This window comes from Muntiacus reevesi, chromosome 16 (assembly GCF_963930625.1).
Source record: "Muntiacus reevesi chromosome 16, mMunRee1.1, whole genome shotgun sequence".
In the NCBI taxonomy this organism is placed as follows: Eukaryota; Metazoa; Chordata; class Mammalia; order Artiodactyla; family Cervidae; genus Muntiacus; species Muntiacus reevesi.
This window is the reverse complement of record NC_089264.1, coordinates 53,408,369-53,420,935: the sequence shown is the minus strand read 5'-3', so window position 1 is coordinate 53,420,935 and position 12,567 is coordinate 53,408,369. Positions and strand designations below refer to the sequence as shown.

The window sequence follows — 12,567 nt, the reverse complement described above, 5'->3', positions numbered from 1 at the left end:
ACAGAATGGGAAAGACTAGCGATCTCATCAAGACAATCAGAGATAGCCAGGGGTCATTTCATGCAAGGATGGGCACAATAAAGGACAGAAATGGTATGGACCTAACAGAAGTAGAAAAGATTAAGAAGAGGTGGTAGAAATATACAGAAAAACTATACAAAAAAGGTCTTAATGACCTGAATAACCATGATGGGGTGGTTACTTACCTAGAGCTAGACATCCTGGAGTGTGAAGTCAAGTGGGTCTTAGGAAGCATTACTGCAAACAAAGCTAGTGGAAGTGATGGAATTGTAGCTGAGCTATTTCAAATCCTAAAAGATGATGGTGTTAAAGTGTTGCACGCATTACATCAGCAAATTTGGAAAACTCAGCAGTGGCCACAGGATTGGAAAATGTCAATTTTCATTCCAATCCCAAAGAAGGGCAATGCTAAAGAATGTTCAAATTACTGTACAATTGCACTCATTTCACATGCCAGAAAGATTATGCTCAAAATTTTTCAAGCTAGGCTTCAGCAGTACATAAATTGAGGACTTCCAGGTGTATAAGTTGGATTTAGAAAAAGCAGAAGAACCAGAGATCAAACTGTCAACATCCTGTAGATCATAGAAAAAGCAAGGGAATTCCAAAAAAATCTCCTTCTGCTTCATTGACTATGCTAAAGCCTTTCACTGTGTGGATCGCAATAAACTGTGGAAAATTCTTAAAGAGATGGGAATACTAGACCACCTTACCTGTCTCCTGAGAAACGTGTATGCAGAATAAGAAGTAACAATTAGAACCAGACATGGAACAACAAACTGATTCCAAACTAGGAAAGGAGTACATCAAGGCTGTATATTGTCACCCTGCTTATTTAACTTCTATGCAGAGTACATCATGTGAAACACCAGGCTGAATGACTCACAAGCTGGAATCAAGATTGCAGGGAGAAATATCAACAACCTCACATATGCAGATGATACCACTCTAATTGCAGAGAGTGAAGAGGAACTAAAGAGCCTCTGATGAAGGTGAAAGAGGAGAGCAAAAAAAAATTGGCTTAAAACTCAACATTCAAAAAACTATGATCATGGCATCCAGTCCCATCACTTCATGGCAAATAGATGGGAAAAACTGGAAACAGTTACAGATTTTATCTTCTTGGACTCAAAAATCACCGAGAACGGTGACTGCAGCCATGAAAGTAAAAGACACTTGCTCCTTGGAAGAAAAGTCATGACAAATCTACACTGGGTATTAAAAAGGAAATCAACTCTGAATACTAACTGGAAGGAGTGATGCTGAAGCTGAAGCTCCAATAGTCTGGCCACCTGATGCGAAGAGCAAATGCATTGGAAAAAGACCCTGATGCTGGGAAAGACTGAGGGCAGGGAGAGAAGGGGACGACGGGATAAGACGGCTGGATGGCATCACCGACTCAATGGACATGAGTTTGAGAGATTCTGGGAGATAGTGAAGGACAAGGAAGCCGGGCGGGTTGCGGTCCGTGGGGTTGCAAAGTGCCTACCACCACGTAGGGACTGAAGTGTATTTCATACCTGTGGTTTCACCTATTCGCCGCCAGATGGCAGTATATATTGGCTGTTTAATTTCAAGGGAGGGACTTTGTATAGGAAAGGCGTCAAACACAGGAGAATCAGGGCAGTGTAGGTGCTTTGCTGTGTGGCAGAGTTACGGAGTAGGTGATTTGGTAAATATTCAGATGATTATTGTGCTAAGTTCTGGTAGCCATGGTACCACCTTATGGCAGAGTTTCCTCCAGCTCTGGCTGGGCACGGGATTTACTCTGTAGCCTGGTCAGACCATGGATGGGTCAAAAGACTCCTGCAATTCTATAGACACCTCTCTTCCCACAAATGGGATCTGAGGCCTGGATGAAAGTTTTGTGGAAGGGACTAGGGGAGGCAGGATAGGGTGTGGAGGGGTTCACCTCTTCCCCTGGCTTAGACCTGCTGCAGCTGGACCTGTCCACCTCACCATTCCTTCCCCAGGGCCATCCTTGTGCTCGCCCCAGACCCTGTGGGCTGCCCGGGGTGCGAGCTGGTCTTGGGGCCCCATCTTCTGGATGAGGGTACATGACCATATTCTGGGAGGTAAAGATAAGCTATAAAATAAATTTGGCCCAGTTTGAAGGTTTGGGGGGAAGAAGCCCATTATTTTATATTTAAAAGAAATTCAGAATATTGTGTTTGAAAAGGCAAAATGTGCCTCAATTATTAGAGTTAAACAAAGGTATGCAGAAAATTACAAGTTCTGTTGGTAACTTGTGGTCAGCCCTCTAGACCAGGTCCTTTTTCCTCTGCCCCCGGGGAGAAAGGTTTAGGGGAAAAGTTTGAGAAGCGGTTCCCCTATCGTCTGGACTGTAAATTCCTGGGAGTAGGCTCCTATTTAGGTCACGTGGGGTGCAATTCATTACGGAACCAAGGTGGGCCGGTGACAGGGGTGGGATCCTGGCGGACACCTTGCGAGGCAGAGGGCGCCGGGGCCGTGAGGCTTCCTCCTGGGTCTATGTGGGGCCCGACAACCTGCATTTCTAACAAGCTCCCAGTGCCGCTAGCACTGCTGTCCAAGGGCCACACGCTGAGAACTGCAGCTTTACCGTCTTAAGGAAATAAAGGCGGAAGGAGTCTTGGTTTTGCCAATGTTACTGGTTGGTCTAGGTGAGCTCTGCTTAAAGGGAGAGGCCTAACACTCTAAGAACTCTGTAGCTTGGGGGAATTTCTGGCAAAAGTGAGGTGGTTACCATTACCTTTGGCCCCTCTTGGTGACAGATGGCATGGCCCAAACTGAGTTGGCCAAAACATAATTTTATGTTGGTCAGAAACTAATACCAGTAGTCACTGCTTCCAATTCCATTGCCAATGGGTGCAGCTTTACAAGCCTGTTAAGTTTCCAAAGATTCTGTTTTCCAGAATTTGCTTTGTAGCAATTTTTAACTTATCTTTTTCTATCCTTCTCTATGGGTGTTATAACAGGAGAAAGTGAAAATAAACCAAGTGTCCAATAATAAAGGGATCAGTTTGGACAACCTAAACGTTTACTAACTGAGGAACAGTTGAAACAAACCCAACTAACAGTTGAAACAATGCCAGCACTGGGCTGGTCCACTGCCTGTCTGCTCTTAGACTGGCCGCTGCCTCCCTCGCCTGCTCAGGGCACCCTAATGCTGAGGAACCCCTGTCTGGATCTGGGTGGGTCCCACCAGTGGAAGGTGCTGGCGGAAGACGAGGAGAGGATGAGGGAAGTCAAGGTACGGTTCCCTGTGTCTCTCTGCTCTGGACGGCGTCCTGTTCATCCTGGCCGTGGCCAGCTCTCCCCCATAGCAGGAGATGGGCAGGAGCCCCACGCCCTACGGTGCCAGCCAGAAGCATGGCGCATCCGTGCTCCGGCCACTGCCCCAGCATCTGGTTCTGTGCCTCCCCGTAGGACAGTCATGTCCTCCTGCCTTGACCATCTCTGTGTTTACCTCAGCATCTCATTTGGTTTCCCAGATCTTCCAATACCCACATAACCCACTGACTATAACGTCCTTCTGTTTGAAAGGCAGAGTTCTCATCCTTGACGGGACCTTCCCGACGACAAATAATATCCTGACCAAAGGCTTCCTAGCTAGTTATTAAGTAATACACAGCAAGAGTGTCGGACTCTGTACAGATGGGTAGTGTCTAACGTACGTGTTGCTAATTGCTGCATGCGTGATGTAGGACACGTCATGGTGGTGGGTGTCAGTGGTGGTTGGGAAGCGACTCTAGCCCCTCCATCATCTCCATCAATTTCTCTCGCCTTTCCCACCCCAGATCAGTCTGTTTACTGTGCAAAACAACTTCTATACAAGTCTCCTGTTTTCCCTTCTAAGCTCTGAAACCCTTCTAGTATATAGATATTCTAAAACTGCCACTGGAGAAAGTATAGGGAACATACGAACCTTCACACTATTTTCAGTAATCTCATGAAAATACTCAACATCATTAACACATATGGGTGACTGTGGTTAATAAATAAGTTTAGGTGTCTCTTATGTCTGCTGAAATATGAAGGGCATTCTCTATTATTCATGTGGGTGCTATTAATCCATTCCCCATTATCAATGTAGTGGCAGGAAGCTTACTTTTAATACACCCCAAATCTTCAGGGAGTCTCTAATTCAACAGTTGAAGACAATATCTAAAACTCTTAGAGTTACGAATCCAGATATCACCATTCACTTATCAGTTGCTTTTGAAATATGTTTTGAGGAAGTCTTGCAAATGACCACAGACAGCTCTGAAGTGAAAGAGACGTTACAGAGAGCTCAGCTAATCACATATATGCGCGTGCATGCTCAGTTGCTCAGTTGTGTCTGATGCTCTGCAACCTCATGGACTGTAGCCCACCAGGTTCCTCTGTCCGAGGAATTTCCCAGGCAAGAGTGCTGGAGTGGGAGGTCATTTCCCACCCCAGAGGATCTTCCTGACCCAGGGATCACATACACAATCTCCCTTAACACGACAGAATATCATCAATGATATGGGATCGGATGTTTACCCTGAATTCTGCTACTTGGGTAGAATCTTGCTCACTGATGAACTAACAGACCATATCACTGGAAACCAAACCAAACCAAACCACATGTGTTCAGGGATAATGATCACAGCACAAAGACTCGGGCTCAATTGAAGACGGGGGCAGGCCATCTCCTTTTGGGTGGCTTTTAGTCTCTAAGAGTATGAACAAGTACACTTTGGAGGCTCTTCAGATTTGAGATGACTTTTAAAATTTGAAGTGAAGATGATGTGTTTTCACTTAACATGTGCAGTTCTATGTCTTTTTCATGTGGGATTCGGTGGCCCCACTCCCATCACACTCTTCACCACCCATAATCACAGTATCATCTGACATGACCCATCTCAACTCAGCTTGCTGGGCTGGTCCTCTTGACTTTGATTCAAGTTATATAGGAAGCTCAGCATCACCAATCTTTAGTAGGGGATCTTCTTAAACACATCAGAGATACCCTTGGATTAGTTCGTAACTGATTTCATGTTTATAGCCACCTCAACAGAAGGACTGGTCAAGGAACATGCATAAAATCATATCTGGTTCTAGAAGAAGAGGAGGAAGAATTTTAAGACCCAGTAGACAGAAGACAGTCTGTCTATTGTAAGTAAGGGAGTGGGCTCTGGAGTCAAAATCTGGATTGGCCTGTCCTAAGCTGGATGACCTTGAATAGCTTAACCTCTCGAGTCTCAGCTTTGCCAGCCACTAGATAGGGAAACAGTGACACCGAATTGTGAAGGGTTCCTCTGAGAACCACACAGCTTACACATGTGACGGACCTGGCAGAGCGTGACTAGCAAGTAGCAGGTTCTTAACAGATGTGGGCTGCTCTCACCTTCATGGCCATCGTCTATGAGAAAACTTTTTAACCCTGGCTAAGTGACTTTTAGACACTGTGAATAGAAATGGGTGATGTTCTGACCCAATCCTCCCTGGACCCCCACGAGAATCAGGTGTGTCTCCAACGCAGGGTATGTCACTAACATTGGTAAGCAGCCTTATCTGGAAGGTGGGGGAAGTCTGGAAGATACCTGAAGCCTTTAGAAAAAATGAAGTTCTGGAAATGAAGAAGCTGCAGAGGAGGCGATGTGGACAGAAGTTTATATGCTACAGTCCTGTAAAGCTACTAATAACGATGACTTTAAAAGCAAGCACAGCTCAAGGCTGGATGTTTGGAATGGACTAGTTATGGATAATTCCTAGTATTCTAGATGCCCAAACTTCAGCGACTCTTAAAGAACATCCCACTACACAACCGCTGTATATACAATATACAGGCTTCCCACTCAGGGTGGGAAGTATGGACTGGTCAGAGGACAGGAAAAAGCAGACTCTCCCGTGTTTGTAGATGACACTACATGTGCAGAATTTGGACACTGATGTTCCTTTTCTTGTTCAGTCGCTCTTTATGACCCCATGGACTGCAGCACACCAGGCTTCCCTGTCCTTCACTGTCTCCTAGAGTTTGCTCAAACTCATGTCCATTATTTCTTTGAAGTATAGTAAAAACAGTTTTACTTGAAAGAATAAGCATATGGTCCTGAGGCTTCGAATATCCTTGAAAATCTGAGGATAAAACACTCTGCTAGTAACTAGGACACCAGAGGCAGAGATCTCTGCTGTATGTTAAAGGGTTCACCACCTATTCACGCATCGAGTATTTCCTGAGCACCCATTTTGTTCAAGTACCAAATTCAGTTCCAGGGAGCTGAAAAGAATTCACAGTCTAGCAACGAAGACAGATGCATAAATACATGACTAAGGGAGTGCAAAAAGTATGCATTTTAAAGATGGGGGCTTTCCTAGTGGTACAGTGGTTACGTATCCGCCTGGCAATGCAGGGGATGCAGGTTTGCTCCTTGGTTGGGAACTAAGATCCCACGTGCTTCAGAGTGACTAAGCCTGCTTGCTGCAACTAGAGGGCCCATGTGCTGCAACCACGGCAGCCCGTGCACCTGGAGCCGGCGTGCTGTGACTACTGATGCTGTGAACCACGACGGAAGGTCCTGCATGACACAGTGAAGATGTCGAGTGCCGCAACCGAGACCCGGTGCAGCCAGATAAAGAAAGAAACAATAAATATTACAATGAAATAAAGTATGTCATGCATTGTGTTCTATAAGGCAGCAAGTGCCCAAGTAATCCTGAGAAAAGACTGGAGATGACTTGTGGCTGAAAGTGAGCAGATAAAGGGGTCGGTGGGGGTCCAGACCACATTCCGGGGGAAGGCGACCTCTGACACTCTCTCTGAGGCCCACTCTTTTCTCTCCATGTGCACCGCCCCTGCCCTGTCCTAAGACATTAACACTTCTTTTTACCTGAGTGATTGCAAATCCTTTTGTCACTGCATCCCCCTGTGTCTTCTAAGACATTTGCCACACGGAAGTCATGGGATCTTTCTAGGCCACAAACCTGAATCTATCAGTCCCCCTGCCTAAAACTCTTCATCCTAAAGGAAATCAGTCCTGAATATTCATTGGAAGGACTGATGCTGAAGCTGAAACTCCAATACTTTGGTCACCTGATTCGAAGAACTGACTCACTATAAAAGACCCTGATGCTGGGAAAGATTGAAGGCGGGAGGAGCAGAGGATGATAGAGGATGAGATGGTTGGATGGTATCACTGACTCAATGGACATGAATCTCCATCACGGGAGTTGGTGATGGACAGGGAGGCCTGGCATGCTGCAGTTCATGGGCTTGCAAAGAGCTGGACACAACTGAGCGACTGAACTGAACTGAAAACTTTTCAAAGGTGTCCAAGAGCCTCAGGATTTAATAACATAGAAAAACGAAGATGACAATAAAAATAGTAAACTTACACAGAGTGTCCCATGTACTGGGTGTTCCATGTGCTTTATCTGCCCAACTGCTCCTCATTATTTGTGGATTCCATAGCTGTGAATTCTCTACTGTGTAAAATTAATTATAAGTCCCACATTAATACTTGCTGTGATCGGGGGTCATTTCTGGGCACACACAGGGTGGTGAAATATTGGAGTGGAGCTAACTGAACTCAAACAAGGTAATACTCAGCCTTCTTGTTTCAGCCGCACATTGTATATTGTTCAATGTGAAGACTTAGATGGGTCATGTTGTATGTTACTTGTTTTAGAACAAACAAACTTTGTTCTTTGTTCCCAAACAACAAAAGGAAAAAGAAAATAACAGCATTTTACTCAAACCTGAATGAATCTGAAAGAAATAGACTTTGGGGATTGCCCTGTCTACTGGCTTTAATGTTTCAGGTAATAAAAACTGCAGAGGGAGACCAAGTAATAGAAAATTTAGTGGAAAGTGGAAAGAATAGACTTTCTTCCCAAAACATAAAAAAGAGAAGAGCTTACCTGTTGTGGAGATTGTCCATTAGGTTTCTCTAGACATTTAACTTCTCTTCCTGCAACTGGGAAAAAAAAAAAAAACAGTTGAAAACAGGCCTGCCAGTTGCCTCCTTTTCACAGCCAAGATGCATCTTGAAAGTGACAGCAGAAAGCATTTCCAGAGAGAGACGTAGGCAGTGATGTGGGGGAAAGGATTCCTGGCCTGGATCAGTGACTCCGGGCAGACAAGGGCTTTGAAATTTACCAGGCCTGAGTTTGCAGCCCAGCTCCCAAAGCTGAATTAACAATCAATTAACGCCCAATTAATCATTTACCCAAATATCAGTGTTTCATCTGTAAAATATGGTTGTAGTGAGGTTTAAACTGCAGAACAGGAAAGCTGTTGAGAAAAACTTACGTAACTGAAGGAATGAGATGTTAGATAAAAGCACTCACCAAGTGACCAGAGTGATAAATAAAACTAAACCCAACGCCAAGACACATCACTGTGATATTTCAGAAGTGAGGTAAAAGCAAAGCTCCAGTAGGCTTCTACAAAGAGAAAGCTGACCATATACCAAGAGCTGGGGCTCAGAATGGCTTAGACTTCTTAAATGCACACACAGGGCCGTGCTGCGCCCAGCCGCTTATCGAGTCCGACTCTTTATGACCCCACGGGCTAAAGGAGGCTGGGCTTCCTTGTCCTTCACTATCTCCCAGAGTTTTCTCAAACTCATGTCCATTGAGTCAGTGATGCCATCCAACCATCTCATCCTGTCGCCCCCTTCTCCCCCTGCCTTCAATCTTTCCCAGCATCAGGGTCTTTTCCGATGATCGGCTCTTCACATCAGGTGGCCAAAGTATTGGAGCTTCAGCTTCAGCATCAGTCCTTTCAGTGAATATTTAAGGTTGATTTCCTTTAGGATGGACTGGTTTGATCTCCTACACATTATTCTAAATTTGCCCAAAGTACCAACGAAATGAGATGGTACAATAAAGACATTTTTAGATAAGAAAAGTCTCAAAAATTTTACCATCCCTTCCTGGAAAGGAGTCTATTAGAAGATGTAATAAACAAATGAGGAAGTAAACCAAGAGGGGAAGGCAAGGAATATAAGAAATAGGACATTAAACACAGGAGAGAGACAAAAGGAATCCCTAGGACGATCGCCATGGAGATTCCAGAATCCCAGCACTGTGCACAACCCAGAGGAAGCTCATTCCCATTGCAGAAGGTAAGAAGGCTCTGGGCAGTCTTCTTTTAAGAGAAGAAGTTGACAGAATCACTGAAGTATCCTACAGAGAAAAATACACACGCTAGGGAAAGAATTTGGCGTCAAATTAGTGGTAAGGATGCAGAATACTGAACAAATGGAAAAAAACCAGTCATTTGTTACCTTCAGAAAAAACCTGTGCAGGAAAGGAAATGTAGTTACAACTCTCTACTTGGCTTAGCTGTGAACAGCACTTATGTAGTTATAAAAATACTTGTTATTTATCTAGCTAAAACTGGAGGTGGGGTTCGATAGGGAGGTGGGACATTCCTTATGTGTGGTGGGGCAGCGGGTGGATGTTGAATCATCTTCTTCCATAGTGGAAGATAATGTCTAAAACTGAAAAAAAAAAATCAAGAAATGGTAATAGAAACTCTCATTAAGAGAAACTGAGGCAAATAACCAAAATAATCAGCTAAAGAAGTGATTCCCTTTGAGGAAAGAAAGATGTGCTCATAAGCGGGCGGTCTGGGCTTCATCAGGAAATTTGGGAGCCAATCTAGTCCTAAGAGCAAAGTCAGGAGAAAGTGTAAACTAGATGATAGCAAGCAATAACAATGATGCTTTCAAATAAAGCTGATTCCCATTCATTTATCTAGCCTACATTAATTATTTAACGCCTAGTACTGTGGAGAGAAGGGGGTGGTAGAAGATGAGATGGTTGGCTTGCATCACTGATTCAATGGACATGAGTTTGAGCAAACTCCGGGAGACAGTGAAGGACTGGGAAGCCTGGGGTGCTGCAGGCGATGGGGTCACAAGGAGCTGGGACATGACTTGGAGACAACCATGGACCAGGTCATGTGCTAATAACAGATAATCTAGCAAAATTAATTGCTTATCGCCTAGTGAGGTGGGCAAAACAAAAACAAGTAATTATGATCCAGTCCTATAATAAAGCTTATTGGGAAAGCATCAGGAAAACGTGGGGACCAACGATCAACCTGCCAGAATATTCTAGAGCCACACAGTCCAGCCTGGTAACTACTAGCCATATGTGGCTACTTAAATTACTAAAAATTAAATACATGAAAAGTTCAGTTCCTGGGTTACACCAGCCAGCCACATTTCAACAGCTTGAAAGCCACATGTGGCTAGTGGCTGTTATATCAGATAGTGTGGACATAGAACACTTTTCTCACTGCAGAAAGTTCTCTTTGATGCTGCTGGTCTACAGGTTCCTAAATGGTGATTTTTACAGTGTTTTCAAGTACACGGAACCCCTGAAGGGACCACATTCCATGTGGTCCACATTCCATGGGTCTGTTAGGAAGTAGAGTCTTGGTGAGTTTGATATTTAACTAGTTATCTGTACATGGAGTGGGACTTTTACTCTTTTTCAGTCGGAGCCACTGCTGGAACTAGAAAGGAGTCTTTATTACACATCCTGATACTGTTTGGCCACAGATGTTGGGGGCAAATACTGATGGTGACTAATAGTTCTTGAGTCTTTGGGAAAGCATTTTTGTGTAGCAAAAAGAGGGGAGAGTTCTGGGGCACTCAGAAACTCGTGAGTTGGAACATCTGCCCCACGAATTAGCTGTGTGGCCTTGAGCAAACCTCTCAATCTCTCTGGGCCTTTGTTTATTCAGACGTGAGGTATACAGATAATGCAAGAATCAGGATAAGCAGGTGCAGAAGCACAGAAATGGCAGCTGCCATTCTTCTCACTGTTCGGAATCTACATGGAATGAGACTCTCAGTAGAGAAGAGGGTCTCCTTGTCTCTCATTTCTTCTCATCACCACCCTGACTTCTGGCTTTTTCAAAAAGCTCTCTCTTTGACCAGGAACTTTAGTAACTATATCAGAAAGAGGAATTTAAGTTCAAGAAGGCAAAGGGAAGAAAGAAGGGGGAAGGGCACTGACATTCACCCAAAGCCCAGAGCATGCCAGCCTGGGCTGCCCATTGTTCTGGAAACCTCCCAGGGTCCCAGGAGTCAGGGAGGGGGCGCTGCGGACGCCACGCTCAGGGCCTGACTCGATGGGGTTCCCACGTCATCATAATAACCAGTGGCCACACGTGGCACTCACAGTGGCCCCAGAGTAGATGGCCGAGGACAACGGAAGCAGCGTGTAACCTACCCACAGACTGGCTTTTACTCAGCATTTACGCCATACAGCCCACCCGGGGTACTTCTCTAACTTCCATGAGAAGAAAAACCAACTTTCTTCCCAAGTGGAGTTAAATTCTAAATATGATAAGCCTCAGCTGGCACCAACCCTGGTTGCCAGAATTAACTTTTCCTTGTAATTTGTAAATGCATTCAGGCTTGTTGGGGGTTTTCTTTTATGGGTCTGCCCCCACCCCCACCTCTAAGCAGGGCCAATATCTGAATAGAACCAAAAGACCTCCAGCTGGGCTCCTTTCTCCCAACAAGCTTTGCAAGCTTTGCGGCATCTTCCTTGGATACGGTTCAGCTGGGGGCCTTCCCTGTATTCCAGGAGGAATTTCTGCATCCTCACAGAGGGGCCCTTTGTTGTCTGAGGTTGTGAGAAGTTAACCACTACTTCGCACACGGAAATATCTTTTCCCTCTGTGAAGCAAGGATCAAAGAAGAATGCCATTTAAACCAAGGAAGAACAAAACTGTGATTTATCTCTAGAATCTCCCTTTCTCCAGGGAAAAAAGAAAGGCCCTAATTACTTCAGTAACACATGATCAGCTGCAGTAGAAAGTGTAAGATTCACTCATCTATTGATGGATTTTAAAGTTTAGTCCTTGGTACAAAGTCTAAGTGCTTTTTTAAAAAGCATACAAACATTTTTTTCCCCCTTTTGCAGCTGCTCTGCTCACAAATACCTCCAATCTTTTTCAAATGCTTTAAGAATTTTTTCACTAAAAATATATTTGTATGTGCACATATTTATATATAAAATAGATATAATTACACAGACACATGCACAAATACATGGAAGCACACAAAGTTTAGGAAAAGTGTGGGAAGAAGCCTTAGTCAAGGGATCTAACCTGGGTTAGGGGCTCAGGTTTTCTCAGGATTTATTTTAGTTTATGTCCACTTGCATATCCATTTTACACAATATATATAGACAACTTCATGTATTGCTTTTTTTCCCTTTAACATTATATTTTGAGCCTTTTCCATGACAATCCATAATGTCCATTATGATTGCTTTAAATGGCTGCAAATTATTCCAATTAATTATGCCAGTGAACCATTTCTCTCTATTGCTTAGCACTTCTGGAACTTTCCATCTTTCTTAAAGTCACCCTTCTTGGCGTTTCCAAGTCTATGGTGCCAACCATAAGCTTTATATAATTGTAACAAGTGACCTGATTTCGATTTTCTTTGCCTTTCCATTTCTGAATTTTCTTCTGACACAAAGTAGAGATCTATAGGACCAAGCTGTTAAGAGACAGCCAGGAGGCTGTTTCTCCATCACAAACCAGGCTAATGCTGCATCCACAAGGCA

The 12,567-nt window shown here is 44.2% G+C and overlaps 1 protein-coding gene across 5 annotated transcripts in view; it reads right to left on the bottom strand.

The window, feature by feature from the left end:
- The window catches only part of C16H4orf19 (chromosome 16 C4orf19 homolog), a 78,757-nt gene that overhangs the window by 13,081 nt on the left and 53,109 nt on the right, over window positions 1-12,567 (bottom strand). For all 5 annotated transcript variants that reach the window (XM_065907065.1, XM_065907068.1, XM_065907066.1 and 2 more), the window contains one exon: window positions 7,888-7,943. The gene's annotated coding sequence lies outside the window, so the exon portion shown is untranslated. The remainder of the gene's footprint in view (window positions 1-7,887; window positions 7,944-12,567) is intronic.